This window comes from Balaenoptera ricei, chromosome X (assembly GCF_028023285.1).
Source record: "Balaenoptera ricei isolate mBalRic1 chromosome X, mBalRic1.hap2, whole genome shotgun sequence".
NCBI classification, from domain to species: domain Eukaryota; kingdom Metazoa; phylum Chordata; class Mammalia; order Artiodactyla; family Balaenopteridae; genus Balaenoptera; species Balaenoptera ricei.
Window position 1 is genome coordinate 83,609,120 of NC_082660.1, and position 18,275 is coordinate 83,627,394.

Sequence of the window (18,275 nt, forward strand, 5' to 3'; positions counted from 1 at the left end):
GGTGCCTCTGGGCAGTATTTTTATTAGTCCTCTTATTATTTCTTATCACATTATCCTCAGAAGCTGATTCAAACTTTTTCAGTCTTTTCAAACTCCAAGTTCCACCCTATGCCACTTAACAATTTGCCAGATATTATCTCAACTGCTATCTTCTTTAGAAGATTAAGATAATTTAACTTGGGTTTTCTCCTCTACATTTCAGAATATTATTGAATCTTTCCTTTCACTGTCTTTTCTTGTTTTTATCTTTGAAGAAAATATATATCTCTCCTTTCAATTCCCCCATTTTGCATCTTTAAGTCATTATTCTATTTGGTCTTCCTATATCTTTATGCACAATCAATCAGGTCCTCATTAGTTTAAAAAACAAACAAATAATTCTAAATGTCTTAAGCCCTGCTTTTCCTTCAGACTTATGCCCAAAGTCTTCACTTTCTTTTGTCTTCAAATTATTTAAAAGATCATTCATTCCATAACTGCTACCAGAAGACATCAACTCTTAAACTTTGTGAAACCTGGAATTATTTTTCACAATTTTATCATTTTATTTTCTTAAAGGGAACCAGTGGTTACCAATATCAGCTGATTTTTCTCAGTTCATAGCTTCTTGAAAATCCCTGGTTTATTAGTTTTTGTTGTCATCTTGTTATTTTTTTTCTGTCCTGTTTTATATGACTCCCCCCTCTACTGTAACCTTTTTAAAGATTGTGGTAAAACACAAATAACATAAAATTTACCTCCTTAATCATTTTTAATTATACAGTTCATGAGCTGTTTTCTCACTCTACTGATTGTGTCCTTTGATGCACAAAAGTTTTACATTTTAATGTAGTCCAATTTATGTATTTATTCTTTTGTTGACTGTACTTTTGCTGCCTTATCCAAGAAAGTGTTGCCAAATCCAAAGTCATGAAGATTTTCCTCTATGTTTTCTTCTAAGTATTTAATAGTTTTACCTCTTATGTTTAGGTCTTTGATCCATTATGAGTTAATTTTTGTATAGGGTGTAAGGTAAGGGCCTACCTTCATTATTTTGCATATGGATATCAATATTTTCCAAAATCATTTGTTGAAAAGACTGTCCATTCCCCATTAACTGGCCTTGGCACACTTGCATTTGACTGTATATGTGAAGGTTTATTTCTGGACTTATTTATTCTATAGGTTTACTCTATTCCATTGGTCTTCATATCTATCTTTATGCCAGTAACACACTGTTTTGATTACTGTAGCTTTGTAATAAGTTTTGAAATCAAGAAGTGTGAGACTTCCAACTTTGTTCTTTTTTAAGATTGTTTGGACTCTGTGGAGTTTCTTGAGATTCCATATGAATTTTAGGATGGATTTCCTTATTTAGTTAAAAAAAATTAGGATTTTAATAGGGATTTCATTGATTCTGTAGATCACTTTAGGTATTATTGACACCTAAACAATATTAAGTCTTCCAATCCATAAACACAGGATGTCTTTTCATTTCTTTGTGTCTTCTTTAATTTCTTTCAGCAAAATTATGTAGTTTTCAGTGCAAAGTCTTTCACCTCCTTGGTTAAGTTTACACAAAAGAATAGTTTTTGATACTATTGGGAATGAAATTGTTTTCTTAATTTCCTTTTTAGATTGCTCATTGTTACTGTATAGAAAGTTTTTGATACTATTGGGAATGAAATTGTTTTCTTAATTTCCTTTTTAGATTGCTCATTGTTACTGTATAGAAACTAAACTGATTTTTGAGTGCTAGTTCTGCATCCTACAACTTTGCTGAATTTGTTTATTAATTTTAACATTTTGTGTGATGTGGAATCTTTATGGTTCTTTAATGTAGGTTCATGTAGACTTACAAACAGAGATAATCTTTTCTTTTCCTTTCCAATTGAATGCCTTTTACTTCTTCTTTTTTGCCTGATTGCTCTAGTTAGGACTTCCAGTACTATATTGAATAGAAGTGGTGGAAACAGGCTTCCTTGCCTTGTTCCTGACCTTAAAGGGAAAGCTTATAGACATTCACCATTGAGTGTGATGTCAGCTGTTGGATTTTCATATGTGGTGTTTATGATGTTGAAATTATTGCCTTCTATTTCTAGTTTATTGAGCAATTTTTTCATGCAAGGGTGTAGAATTTTGTCAATGCTTTTTCTGAAGCAAATGAGATTTGTTTTCCCTTCATTTTATTAATGTGGCATATTATATTGATTGATTTTCATATGTTGAGCCATCTTTGCATTCCAGGAATAATTCCTGCTCAGTCTTGGTGTGTAATCCACTTAATGTGCTATTGAATTCTGTTTTCTAGCATTTTGTTAAGGATTTCTTCATTAATGTTTATCAGGGATATTGCTCTATAATTTTCTTTTCTTGTGATGTCTTCTGTCTAGCTTTTGCATCAGGGTGATAGTTTCCTCATAGAATGAGTTGACAAGAATTACCTCCTTTTCAAATTTTTGGAAGATATTCAGGAGAATTGGTATAATATTTTTTTTTGGTATAATTCTTTTTTAAGCATTTTTAAAAACTCACCAGTGAGGCCATCTGGTCCTGGGCTTTTCTTTGTTGGGAGATTTTAGACTACCGATTCAATCTTCTTACTCATTATAGGTCTGTACATATTTTCTATTTCTTCATGACTTAACCTTGGTATGTTGAATGTTTCTGAAAATTTGTCCATTTCATCTAGGTTACCTAAATTGTTAACATACAATTGCTCATAGTATACTCCTACAATCCTTATTTCTGTAAAATTGGTTTCAATATCCTTTTTTCATTTCTGATTTTAGTTATTTGAGTATTGTCTCTTTTTTTCTTAGTAAATCTAGCTAAAAGTTTGCCAATTTTTTGGTGTTTTTGAAGAACATCATTACAAGTACTGCTTTTAGTGGCCTCTAACTTGATATCCAAACTATTACATCATTCCCATCAGTACTCTGAGTCAGGAAAGACAGAATCACATACTTTGGGTAGCCCCCCCTCAAAAGCCAGAATGTTGAAAATAATTTTGACACTTTTCCTTCATTCCTGAGTGAGCAACTGGGAGTAGGACTGCTTCCTCTTTACTGTGCACCACTGGGGAAGGAATGGGGCAAAAATGTCATGAATTTTCTACTGTTTTGAGTGTGGATTTTTCTTGGTTGGGCATTCACTTGTTAGATGCATATTCTTAACTGTTTTCTAGGGCTCCAACAAAGCTACTTTCTTAAGTATGTTGTCGTTTACTTGGTATTTCACTGGGGAAATGAGAACCCGAAACATCCTAGTCAGTCGTCTTATCATCTAGCTGATATCTGAAATCATCAGCCTACATCCTTCATTCTTAGATTTTGTTTCATTTACTTCTCTGACCATTCCTTTTCTATCCTTGATTCTCCTATCTCCCATTCTATCCCATTTTCAAAACTCCTAGTAAGAAATACTCCCTGAAATTTAGTACTCAATAAGTATTAGATTTTTTAAAAAATCATCTTCTTCTACACTTCTTGAATTGGAACTGACTCCTTAAAGTGTAGGTGACTTCTCTTTTGAGGTACAAAACAGAATTTCCAGTTGCTTGTTTGGCATCTCAACTTGTATGTTCATTACTGAACTGACTTAAATAGGAAAAGAGGATGCTACTTTTGACATTTGTTTTCAATATTTTAGGTACAAGCTGGAAGATCCAGTTCATAAAACATTACATTTCTCAACATGTAACTTAAGTCTAAGTATTATAGTCTTTTACAAATATCAGTCCTTAAATTCATTAGTTTAATTCAACAAAATTTATTGACTTTTACCTGCTAAGTTCTGAGCATTGTTCCAGCCACTGAGCATATTACAGTGAATAACACAGACAAAAGCCTCTGTCCTCATGGAGATGATAGACAGTAAATAGAATATAAAAATATATAGTATGTTAGAAGCTATTTATGTGCTGTGGAATACCTAGAGAAGTGGAAATGGTATTAGTAACACCACTTGGGGTGGGCAAGTAACATTTTAAGTAGCATGCTTAAGGTAGGCCTCATTTATAAGGTGATAGTTGAGGAAAGACTTGAAGGAGATGAGAGAGTCTTTCAGGTAACTCGAAGAAGAGCATTTCCGGTCATAAGGAACAGACTGTGTAAAGTCTATGAGGCAGGAGCATGACTTAATGTGTATGAGGATCACCAGGAGGCCATTATGTCTGAGCGATTTGAGGAAGGGGAGGATGATAGTATGATGGATCAGAGATATAATGAAGGGCCAGATTATGTAGAGATTAGAAGGTTACTATAGGATTGTGACTTTTACTCTCAGTGAAATAGAAAGACACTGGAGTATTGTAAGAAGAGAATTGACATAATTTGACTTTGGTTTCAACAAATTCACTCTGTCTGATATGTTGATAATGGAAAGAGAGATAGACTGAAGTTAACAAGACCAATTAGGAAGCTAATGCAATATTCTTAGCAAAATATGTTAGTGGCATGGATAGCCTGCTCACAGTGGAAGCACTGGGAGTGTTCAGATCTTGTATATAAAACTGTTCCTTGATATCAACAGGGGGTTGGTTCCAGGACCTCCTATAGATACCAGAATCTGTGGATGCTCCAGTCTTCTACATAAAATAGTGCAGTATTTGCATATAATCAAAGCACAAACTCCCATATACTTTAAATCATCTCTAGATTACTTATAATACCAATACAACATAAATGGTATGGAAATAGTTGTAAATACAATGTGAATGCTATAGAAATAGTTTCTGGCACACAGCAAACTCAAGTTTTGCTTTTTGGAGCTTTCTGGATTTTTTTTTCAAATAGTTCTGATCCACGGTTGGTTGGTTGGTTGGTTCAGATTTTGTGCCCAGAGATATGGAGGATTACCTGTATATCCGGTAATAATTAGTGACTTCTATACATCAGAAGGTAATTGCCATGATAAAATAAAAAAACATATGATGAAAATGTGAGTACATTTATATATCCATAAATGGGTAACTAAGCTAATAATTATTAACATATATAATAAAGTATAATAATAGGTGTTTTTTAAAAGAGTGTTTCTCAGTATAGTGAATCAGTAACAGAAAACAGAATTTCCTTTTTTATAGCATGTAAATGCTTATGGGTAAAGTAAATATATTTGTAATATTACTAATATGTTATGTTGTAAATCAATGAAGGAAAAATTCCTTAGCAATTTTTTACAAGCATCAGGTTTTCTTTAACTCGCAAGCCTTGCAAGCATGGTGGAAAATATTTTCCTTCTGTGGCTGGCTCTTAAGTATAAAGCTTTAGATACTTTTGGGTACATAAGGAAGACAATCAGCTGGATTTGGGTCATAATGCAAACAAAGGCCCTATGCATGAGGTGATTACAATTATATTATGAGACACTGATGAGATTTATTTATCTCTATAATGCAAGAAATGATATTATGTGTCTATTCCATTTATAAAGCACATTGATTCAGTATGATTCTTAGAAACTGATAACTAGCTGAGTAAATAAATCTCTCTCTTAAGCTCAAATGCAATCAATGTATGCTAATGAATAAAGAAATTAAGGCCAGAACCCATGTAGGACAATGAGGAATTAATAATTATCAACATCAGAATTTCCTTTCAAAAGGCTATCACAAAAATATGCTGATAGACAGCATGGAGAAAAATAAAAGATTCTTGAAAGAGGCATGGTCCTATTTTTCATGATAAGCAATTCTTGTTTATTTCTTTTGATAGAGGACAATAATCCAACCCTCAATTTTAAACTGTTTTGAAAAATATGTTTTAAAATGAACTAAACTATTAAAATATAATAAGTGAATTCAGAGAGAGGATGTCATTAAGATGGTGACATGGGTTGTTCGTGATGTCAGTTCCCTTCACAAGATTAACTAACGACTCTTCAAGAAGAGGGCATCACTGAGAGGATCCTAAAACACAGGGGTGAAGCTGAAACACCTCCATGTACAGCAGAGACCAAGACAGACTGCATTTGAAGGATAAGAGAAGCAGCTACATGTTTACTGCATTGTCCCTCACCCAGGCCAGTACAGCTCCATGCAGGGAAGTCTCCCTTGAGCCTCTTTTTCTTCCAGTGGGAAAAGGGAACCAGGGGACAACCAAGTGCTTTCAGCATCATGGGTCACTCTTCAGAAGCCCCTACTTAGACCTCACATCATGAGATTGCAGGGAAATCTGGAGGCCTCAACCACTGTGAGTATGACTATGATGGTAGACTGGAGGCAGGAGTGGGGTGGGGGGTGCGGTTGCAACAGCCAGCACAAGGGTCTTGGCAGATAGAGTTCATATCTGCAGTACTTAAGTAGTAATTCCAACCAGCAGCTTTGCTCAGATGCAGAAACAAGTGAGGGTGCATTCTGACCAGGGAACTCAGCAGGCTGCAGATCTACCTGATTCACATCATCAAATGAGGAGTTCTGCTGTCCCTAGAGCCCAGTTTGCCGATGCCCAGGCGAGGAGCTGGATCACAGACCCACTCACTGTGGAGAGTGTTTTCCAGCCCCATCTGACCAGAAGGGCTGGCAATAACTCCTGGAAGCAGTGTGGCCCAGTGGCACTAAAGCTGAGAAGGAGGCAAACAGAGCTGATCACCCCCAGAGCAAAGTCAGTACCAGGTGTGGAGCATTCCCAGGCTATGCACAGGTAGGGGGGTGAATTCACAGACAGTGCTGGGGAGGATGTGAAGAAAAGGGAACCTTTGTGCACTGTTGGTGAGATTGTAAATTGGTACAAGCAATATGGAAAACTGTATAAAGCATCCTCAAAAAATTAAATATAGAACTATCATATGATCTAGCAATTCCACTTCAGGGAATATATCCAAAGGAAAAGAAAACACTAACTGGAAAAGATAGCTGCGCCCTCGTGTTCATAGCAACATTATTTCCAATAGCAAAGACCTGGAAACAACTCATTTGCCCATCAACAGATGAATGGATAAATAGGTTGTCGTACACAATAGAATATCATTCAGCCATAAAAAAAAAAGAGGAAATCCTACTATTTGTGATGAAAGGCATTATGCTCAGTGAAATAATTCAGACAGAGAAAGACAAATACTGTACGATCTCACTTATATGTAGAATCTAATAAAAATAATTTTAAATCCCCACCAAACTCATAGAAAAAGAGGTAAGATTTGTGGTCACCAGAGTCAGGGGTTAGGGGGAGGGAATTGGAGGAAGGTGGTCAAAAGGTTCAAACTTCTAGTTATAAGATAAATAAGTACTGGGGATGTAGTGTACAACATGATAACTATAGTTAATACTGCTCTGTGCTATATAAGAAAGTTGTTTAGAGAGTAGATCCGGAGAGTTTTCATCACAAGGAGGATTGTTTTTTTCGTTTCTTCTTTCTTTTCTTTTTATTGTATATATAAGAGAAGATGGATGTTAGCTGAACCTCTTGTGGTAATCATTTCACAATATATGAAAATCAAACCATCATGCTGCAAGCTTAAACATATATAGCGATATATGTCAATTATTTCTCAATAAAGCTGGGGAAAAAAAAGTGAATTCACTGATAGACTCTCCCCTTCTAGGTTAGGTATTGCTTGATTTAGTAACTATTAGTAAACTATTAAACAAGTGATAAAATGGATTTAGCTGTAATTACTTCTTATTTGTAACAGAAACAAAATAGCTTGAAACTGCTGTAATTTTTTTTTTCTTTTTTTACTAACTCAGATCTTAAATGATTTCCTTTGGTTTTTACTTTTAGTTTTAGTTGGACGTTTTTCTCGTGCAGCTCCTTCTTCATGAATTGCTCCAACACTCTTAATGGATTCTGTCTCAGTTGTTAGATAAAAGAGTAAAAGATACTTCCACTTAAAACATTGTATCAACTGATTAAGGTGTTAGCAACCTTTATCCGGACCAATTATCATTTACTTTTCAATTGCTAGATTAAGAGACACTGTTTCTGGTAGAATTCAAATAAATTAAACAGTTGGTGAACAACAGGTCTACTGTGTGTGTCTGTTCTTGAAAGTACTTACATTTGAAATGAGTTGTAAGAGAGCTACAGCTTATAATGTATAGATTCCAGTGTACGATGTTTAGTGAGTTTTAGAAATGAATGTCACTGCCTTCACAGTGGAAAAGAAAACAGTCTAAGAAACACTAAATTTTTACCATCCTTTTTGTGACCACTAATTAAACAATGCCTTGCCTGTATCTAATACTAACTAACACTGATTATGCTGATAATATTCAATCATCCAGGGAGAATATGTTTATACTCCCGATGGTGTTCTTAATTTTTATGATGTATGTGTGTACTATCTATCACCAGGTGTTGAATTTCACCAATTTCACAGTCTCACACTGGGCCTCTTCATCCCTTGAATCTGTCAACTCAGTGGCAGTTTTAATGCCATATAGTTTCATTTTGCAAAAAGATATTGCAGAATAAATGATAGCCCAACCTGAATAGTACCCTGCACGGAGCTTAAGGGTAACTGAAAATTAAGAGTAAGGTACCCAGAGTGAAAAACATCTGTCTCAAAGTGTGCTGTGACTAACGGAGACACTGAGCTACCTCTTTTTCCTTATAATGCCATATATATGCATTCATTGGTAGTATTGGTATATTGAAATTACTCATAATACTTAACATTGATAGGGCAGTATGGTATGTACCATGTATTTTTTTAAGTTTATTTTTTATTGAAGTATAGTTGAATTATAATGTGTTAATTACTGCTGTACAGCAAAGTGACTCAGTTTGAATGAAGATAGAGAATGACAAAACAAGTCAGGAAAATCTTGATCTTAATCATGTATAGAACTGAGAACAGAGCGTGGTTTTTCTTATGGTACTGTTATAGGAAATGGCTTGTAAATGCAGTGAGACTCAGGAGATTTCTATTCCATTTAGTTAAATCATGGAAGCAATTTTAAGTTAAAATTGCTTCCTTGATTGTTGCAAACTTACTTCAATTTATATTTAAAATCTTCTGTATTTTCTCACTCAACTCTTTCATATTCCTGTAGTACATATTTCATTATTGTCCTGATTCCCTCTCTCTCTCTCTCTCACAAATTTTTAAAAAAGCTCTCTAAAATCAGATTGATTTCCTATTTTCAGTCAATTTCATATGATAATGAGAGAGCAGTGTTAATAAAGGACAACAAGATTGTATTATTAAAAATAGCATATGAAATTATTTTAAGCTGATATATTGTGGTTAAAGAGGAAATAAGAATTAGGTTGATTATATGACCATTTTATAATTTATTATACTATCACATTTGCAGAAATTTTTTCAAATATGTATTTACTAGTCAAAATCAACTTATCACTAATAATTGAGGCCATGGATAATTGAGAATCTTCAAAAAAATGTATTGACCCAAAATATTTCTTAGGTTCAGTTCTGGTGTTCTAACATCCTAGGAATGTTGTGAATATTTGTTAAGGAGATTTAAGGGAATTTTAATTCTAAACATAATAATCTTTTTAAAGAAACCATATTTCCATAGTATTAATCAAAGAGTTAATTGATAATGTATTTTCACTATTTTCTATTATGTTGCAAGATAACATAGAAAATCTACATAAGACATATAAACCTTTTACCTAGTATAGTCTTCTTAGAGCTCTATAGAGTTCATTTATTGAATATTTATTTCCATTTATTTGTATATGAATGCTTTCACTGTTAGTATGTATGACTGCATATATATATATATATATATATATATATACATAAAGGTAAAATACATTTACATTTAACTTTAAATAAATAGCATACATTTCTATGTATACTAGTTGACTAAGTAATTTCAAAGATAAATATCTAACTCTTCTGGAATTTCTAATGTAACTTTGACTTATCTATTGTCATTTCATTTTCAAAGGTTAATAATGAGGTGTTTTGATTCTTTTGATTTTTTTATTCTAGATTTTAAATCCTAAGGATGTGTGTGTTTGTGTGTGTGTGTGTGGTGAGTGTGTTTTGAAATAAAACTTTTTTTCTTTTTGGTGAAGCAGTTGCCACTTGCATTTATTTACAAGAAATAAATTCTACCTGCTATCAGCTCTATTGAGGTAATATTTATCCCATTAGTCTGTCAACACAAATAATCAATAAATAATCTATAAGAATAGAAGAGAGTTTTTAAGAAACTACTCTTGAAATTGTATAGAACATCACTGGTATCATGCTTCCCATTTCTTGTTAATGTAACAGAAGTACATTAGGCGTATATTTGTTCTTCAGTTCCCCTAATGTGCATCTTGTGTCTATGTCATGAAATCATAACTTTCAGTGGGCACAACTACTTTAGAAGTGAGATACACTATGAGAGATTTGAATTAATCTTAAATGAGTGGATTATTGGGAGAATTAGATACAACTGTATGAACATCTGATTCTTCTGGTTTGTATTGACCATATTAGGTTTCTTGATTTATATTATGCATTTTCAATGTGGTAGAAACAATATCTAAAAGTATTCAATAACCATTTTGATCAATCTAGTTAATAAATATTGTTATGGTGTAAATTAAAAAAAAAAATTACAATCACGTCTAAGTGCTGGGAATTTTCTCCCTTCTATTTTTCTTCAATTAGCTGAAAATAAATGTTCAACTAATAATATAGTTTTTAATAATTTATCCATAGTCAGTGCTTAAAATTAGCGGCACTCAAAATTTAGTGAACATAAGAATCATGAAGGGTGCAGGTAAAAATGCAGATTTCTAGACCATGACACCTGAGATTCTGATTTAATAGGTCTGTGATGGGACCTACTAATTTGAATATTTAATTTAAACTTGTCACTCACCACCACCACCCCCACTATTCCTAGACCAAGTACTGAGAAATACTGGTTTAAATGATGCAAACTTCATGCTGCTATGGGGGAGAAGAAATAATTTGAATTTATTCAAATAATGATTTTTAAATGCATTCTTTTCTTTAATGGTTAAAGCAGTTGTGCAATGTATGTTTGACTGGCCACAAACAGGCAGTTTTATTCAGCATAAAGTTTAAGCTAAATTATGTATAAGCCAGAATGACTTCCCTCTACCTCAATATGTGAACATTTCTTCCATCAATTGGAGTTTCAAAGCCTCATTTTTATATTTGTAATTTTTTTTCTTCTGAAATGGATCACAGAACTGTACATATTCCTGACTATTTTTATTATATAAATTTTAAAAATCAAATAAATTCAATTGTTTTAAAATACATGTACCAAATTCTAAATTTCTGAAGATTATTATCAATTGATTGATTTATAAAGCCACACTTTGTCCATTCCCCCCCACTACCAGCCCTGAGATTACGGCCTTAGATTTCCATAGCACAAGTCATTTATCTTAATCTTTCTGTTTTATCCAAAGATGGTTTATCCCTTGTCTCCCAGAGAGCACTCACTGTCTCCAGATATTTAATTTTAAGATTGTAAAAATCAGAAAGACTTTTATTAATACTTAAAGTATCAATGAGAAGTCTTTTTTTTTTCCACCTAAAGAAATGTCTATTAGGTATGTAAACTTCATATTATTCTACCTTTCTAGTTTGATAATTGATTTAACTTGTTTGACTGAAGAATGATTCTCTGGGAAAATGAACTTTTGTTGGCTCATTTGAGAGTAACAGAAAGTTCAGTGGCTTATCCGGATATGAGTTGTTTTCAAGTATAAGTTTATCTGAGCAAACTCACCATGAAGTGTGAACTTCTACGATGCTTTGATAATCAGGAACTATATTTTATTCATGTTTCTGTCCCTTGCACTTAGCACGGTATCTAGTATATTGTTGACATTTAACAAATGCTTTTGGAATTTAATTGGATAGGATGTTTAAAATGATAATTCATATCACTATGTGTGTGCAGTGATTCAGATCATATTTATCCATATTTAAAGTGTGTATGAAAATAAACTATTTTCCAAAAGGGCTATCAAATTGAATTATCAGTAACCATCTTGAAATTATAAGTATTCTAGTAATTTTTGTTAATGTTAATATTAATCCATGGGAGAGAAAACTTGGATGTGATTTCTTCATACAAGAATGGCAGCACAAAATTTTTAAAAAGAGAGATTAAAAAATAAAAGCTCCTAAATATTTAGGATTATTAAATATCAAATTAAGCATGCACATTTTATAGAGTTCACTTTCTTGTGAATCATTCTGTGTATGTTTTTGAGAATTAGCTTAAATTTACATTTATTTTAAATTATTATTACTTTAAACAATATAGCAAATAGTATCTAGCTAAAATAATCTCAGTTTGAAGTTTTTGCTAATCAATATTTATATAAATGACTTTTAATATGTCATATTTGTTAAAATTAATTTTTAAAATAACTCCAGGGACTTCCTTGGCAGTCCAGTGGTTAAGACTCCACACTCCCACTGCAGGGGGCATGGATTCAATCCCTGGTCTCAGGACTAAGATCCCACATGCTGTGTGGCAAGGCCAAAAATAAATAAATAAATAAATAAAATAAATAAATAAAATAACTCCAGAAGGAAAATAAGACATATTGATGCACTTGGATTTGTGAAAAGCATGTTGTATGTGTGTGTGTGTGTGTGTGTATCTTGTGTAACTTCAAGATTATCTCTGTTTTGTCTTCCCTTGCCTATTACGTCTGAGATCATATTTTTAAATTTAAACATCACAACATATTTTTTGGGTTATCATGTAGATCAGAGTAAAATCTTCTGTATAATGAACCACAAATAGACTTTTCCAACTTGTTTTTAAAATCAGTTGTGAGTGAACAGTTCTCTTTAATTTGAATTTATCCCATTTCTTATGACCAACTTGTAAACTTAAACATTTTACCATCAAGTTACTTGTCTTATTTTCTCAAGGTGTTGTAATTTTGTTTTATTACTACAACAAAATTTGAATAGGTTCATAGATATGCTATTTTAGTGGAACATGAAAACTAACCTAACTTAACCTAGACACACTGAACAGATTTGAAGATTTGCCGCTCCATGAGACTATTGAACCAAAAATATCCAGCAGCACTAATATACAGCAAATTCATCTTTCAACAATAGAGTTACATTAATTCTTTTGTGCCATATTTCCATCAGGAAGCTGTGAAGGATGTTAAGTTGCCTGGTTGCCCGTGGTTGCTAAGTGAAGGTGAAGTCTTGTTTAGCAAAATATTTTCCAGGGGCTGATGTCAAATGGAAGCAAATCTTAGGGGTTTGCTACATTGTTTCCCTGTCAGTAAAAGAAATAGTATTTGGTTCGCCTAACTCTTTTCAGTATTACTTTTTGGAAAAAAAAATAAAAAGAAATCTCTTTACTTATTTATGGCAATAACTTAATGCTCCAATATTTTTAACTTTAGCATTCTGTCTGAATTTAAACATTATTACCTAATGGCATTTCCTAAAGTGTCACCAGTTCTTACTCCTGACCTTTATGTCATTTACTTATGGATCACTTACCTTTTATTCAAAGATTTAAAAATATGCTCAAAATCATTCTTTTCAAAACAGATCATTTATCAGTAATGTTGGGAATCAGTAATATTAGGAAAAAACTTTCAGACATCCAAGGAAATATACTATATAATTTCTAAGTACAACTATAATTATTGTATGTGTCGATCGCTTACTGAAGAATTGTCAGGGCATGCATGGAAAGCACTAAAAGACATTATTTCAAAATCTCATAGGAACTTCAGAGATCTAGAGATAACACTCCTCATTTAACATTGTAAAATATGACCTCCTGTATTTTGTAGGATCTAATCTTTTCAATGTGTGTATCTTAAACCAAATTGTAGAATGCACTTCAAGAATAAGTACTTTTGGAAGATTTATTGAATTTGAACATTAATTGAATTCAGTATTGGGCCTGGAGTTCCTATATTTAGTTCAGAGTATTATAAATGAAGTTGTCTCAACACCAGAGAGCTTAAAGAGCTTCTAAGTACAAATATATTTTAGCAACATTTTTTCTTCCATGGCATCAAATTCATATATTTAATTTTAACAGTTTTATCATTGAAGTTGTCTTCAGTGTCAATAAAAACAGAATTTTGTATTATAAAGACTGCACCAAATAATAATTAATGCTTATTAAATCAAATTGTATTATTATTCTATCATTCATACATACATATAAACTGAAAATACGTTTTAATACTTATAATACCATTGGAATTATCTTTGTTTTTGTTCAGAACAATACTGCATGTTAGCATGATCAAGTTACAGAGAGAGAATTTTATATCTATGAAGTTTCTCACATATATATACACACACACACACTGTCATCATTTTATGCCGTGGCCACCTCTATGTTAATAATGTCATAGGTATATCATATGTATCATTTATCAAAAATGAACAAGAACATTTCCTGAATGCAAAAGGAAATGTCTCATATAAAAATTATGAAATAATGACTAATTAGACTACAGTCTGACATTAGAATCCCATTATTCTAATGACTCATTTTATTTTAAAATGTCAAATTGTCTATTCAAAAATATTTAGAAAATTTAAGCAGGACTCCTTGTTTTCCTTTTTTTTCCCCTTGAAATTGTAGTCAAGGGATTATGTAATGCAACATCTGAGTCCTACCTTACACCCACTGAATCAGAATATTTGAGGGTTGGATCCTAGGAATCTGCATTACTAACACATCAACTAGGTGATTTGTATGCATCTAGTGTTTTCTAAACCACGGAATAGCTGGTTGCATTAGCTGGCTAGCAATTTTACCAAAATCGAATGCCGTTTTCTCCCTAATTCCCAAATACAATGAAAGGCAACAAAAGTAATATTACAATAGGTCCAAATAATGTATTTAAGGTAAACACATAAGATTGATTTGAGGGTTTGGGGTTAGGAAACAAAATATTTCACTAGTTTCTATTTCATCCTCAGCTTAGATATATTTTAGAAATATGTGTATATAACTTTTTTAAAGCAATGAAAAGGATAGTACCATATCAATTTCCTCTTGGGACAGTAACATAATAATTTTTTTCACCTTTTTAACTTGTAGATCACTTTGAGGTTATTTTTAATACCATTTGTGTGTGTGTGTGTGTGTGTGTGGGTGGGTGGGTGTGTGTGTGATAAATGGAATATAGGGGTGTTCTTGTTTGTATGTAAAATAAATAGGAAGAGGTCTGCTTTTAGAAAAATACATCTGTATAAAGAGTTGCACAATAAAAGAGTACAGTAATAATACAGATACTAATACTTTGCAATACTTCTTCCTTCCACCCTCAACTATATTCACCCCTACATTGCTTACTGCTACCTTCCATCACTGACAGTTGTTGTTGGAAGATGCAGCTATTTTAATTTACTCTTTGATTACCAGTGGGAATTATAGAACTCCAGATATTTTTTAAAGAGTAACAAGAGTTCAAAGGAAATATTGGTCTTTTACTCTCATATATTTCCAGGATGTGACCCATTTTACCTGAGTAGCAGTTGTTTTTGATGTGCTCTGATGAGCACCAGGTAAAAAAGCTGAAGTTAAACATGCTTTATGTACACTTGAAAGGGTCTAAAACAAACAGGTTACCAATGTTTGGTACAATGCAATAAAAAAATTACCACCATGCCAGCTGATGTGCAAACTCTTCAGTTTTATTAGGAAAATTTTCTAGGTCATTTTTATTTTTAAACTGGTATTTGATCACCATCACGTAGTTTCTTGTTGTGATTTCTACTAACATTAAACAAGAGAATATTTTGTTCCAAGTGTTTATGCAATTAATGACAATGCCAGGTTTTTCATCTTTCACTGTATACCGCATAATGATTCCAACCTATATAATTCAAGTCAGAAACCATCTGTTGCTTGAATGACATTTGGTTTGTTTAAAATGCATCAATTAAGCAGACATGTTGTGTAACTACAGCAATGGAAGAGTTATTTTGCAAATATAAAAAGTCACACCAGAGACAAAGCACTACTCAAAACAAAACTTGTGGCTTCTGTCTTGGAAACACGTTTTCAAACAATTTAACAACTTGAAAATATTAAATATTGACTAATATTATGAAAAATAAAATGATTATTTGTATCATATGTGATCTATAAAGCCATCCTCTCCTAAGCCCACATTATCACCAACAATAAAGTGGTAAATACTTAAGGTCTGACTTTGTTAATTACATAAATAAATTACATGGGTAAAAAGGAAAAGAGTTAGTAAAATGTAAACGGTCTGAAAATACTGTGTCAGGGAGGAAAAATTTTCATTTACCCCTCTCGGTTCTTCTAGCTGGTCTAAGAATTAAATTGACATGAGGCAGACTAACAGCAGAAAAATCATACAAAAGTTTACTAACATGTATACATGGGAGAGACTCAGAAGAACTGAGTAACTTGCCAAAATGGCCGCAGCCCTTACCTTAAATACCATCTCCAGCTAAAGACAAAAGAGGATGTTGGATAGGAGAGATGCAGTAATGGGAGGAGACCAAGCGCAGCACAGTAAACAAGAGTAAGGTTGTTATGCAAATTCAAGTCATTGAATTCTCCATTGATAAGAGTTTCTAAAGATTTAGTCATCCTTCTTTTCCAGGTACAGGGAGGGACACACCCTTACAAATGGAGATTTCCCTTACAAATGTAAACGTTTCTTATAAAAAGGTAACTCCTACATGGTTTTCAGAGTTTTTCCTGTGCCTACTGCTTAGAAAATAACCGGCTTAAAAAAATTAATATGCCAAAGAGACATATTTCAGGGTGGCAAATTCTGCCCCTCTACAGATGCCAAATTAAGTTGGAGATTTTAGCTTGGAATAGGAATATTAGTAGATGAGGCTTAACTATCTTCAAACACTGGAAGTCTTGTCATGTACAAGAATCACACTTATTCTATATAGCTACAGAAGACAGATCTAGTAATAATTGGTGGAAATTTCTCCTTCTGTCAATATTTTTATTTCCAGCAGCTACCAAGAGTTCTATTACATTTTGAGCTGGAGAATCAAATAATCAAAGATGTTAAAGTTAAACAGGAAAGCAGACTAAGGCAGACATGATTCTGAGCATGAACTTACCTGATAAATATTTTAGCAACTCACATGCCTTTTTTTTTTTTTTTGTCTTTCTTATTTCCTGGCATGACTGTTTTTTGAATAGTTTGAGGTTACTAGATAACTGCTTCTGGACAATGAAAGTCCTATGATGATTTATATATTTAAATGTAAGTCACTAAATCTACATGTGGTTAGCACCAAAAACAATGTAGAGATGTTTCATCTATTTTTTTTTAAATTGATACTTGGGTTTTGTCTTAGAGACCATTGCAATGCCTGGTTTCAATTTTAATATCTGATTTTAATTTTTGTACACATGCCAATTTCAAAGCATGTTAGGTTTCAGTTTTGTTCTATTTTCATTGTTAGTCACACAATTGTAGTTTCTCAAATATTTGTAGATTCAAATTCACAAAACTCTGCCAATTGCCAATTTAACAATTCATCATGGTACCTATCTACAAATAGATTATTTCCATTTTGATTAAGCTGAAATGATTCATGACTCAAGGAAAGATGCCCTCAAGAAATGCCATGTAGTCTTCTGACTATCAAATGAATATGTCTGACTATTGCCAAAAATTAAATAAATAAAATAAATTTTAAAAATTACCAAGTGCCATGAAAAAAATTCATGGCAAAATAGAGCTAAGAGAAGATCTGATTCTGGAGAAGATCATGAAGAACTTCCTGCATATGCTAGTAATAAGTTATGGTATTAAAAAAATAAAAGCCTTGAAGGGTAAACATTTCAGGAACATAAAGTGAAAGGGAAAATGAGAAATTATACAGACCTGTCAAATTTTATGAAATGGAACCCTGAAAAAACAATCAGGTGAACTGATATATCCGGCAAGATGACTTGAGTTGGAAACATAGGAGGTTTTATGACTACAAGTATAGGGTCAAATAGTGAAGGACTACTATAAAATATGCCATCCGGGAGTTTTTACACTGGGAATTATGAGCTGCAAGTGGGATATATGTGCTGACCATGTAATGCTGGTGAAAATTTCAAGTTGAATTTCTAACTATTTTCACATTTAACTTTATAATATATTGAGTAATTATAAATTCTTTTGCAAAGAGACAGGACCCAGAAGCTTAAAATGTGTTAGTTTGATATCAAGAATGTTTTATATATGAATCAAAAACACTCTTGCATATGGCAATCTTTAAAAAATAATAACCCTACCTATGATTACCCTTTCTAATCAGAGTTCCTGGTGTTGGCAGTGAATCTAAGGTAGACTGGGTCAAGGTATATTAGAATTGGAGTCAGGGGGAAT

The 18,275-nt window shown here is 32.7% G+C and overlaps 1 protein-coding gene across 1 annotated transcript in view; it reads left to right on the top strand.

Annotated features, from left to right (window-relative positions):
- PCDH11X (protocadherin 11 X-linked) overlaps positions 1 to 18,275 on the top strand; it is a 685,545-nt gene that overhangs the window by 482,402 nt on the left and 184,868 nt on the right. The window lies entirely within an intron of this gene.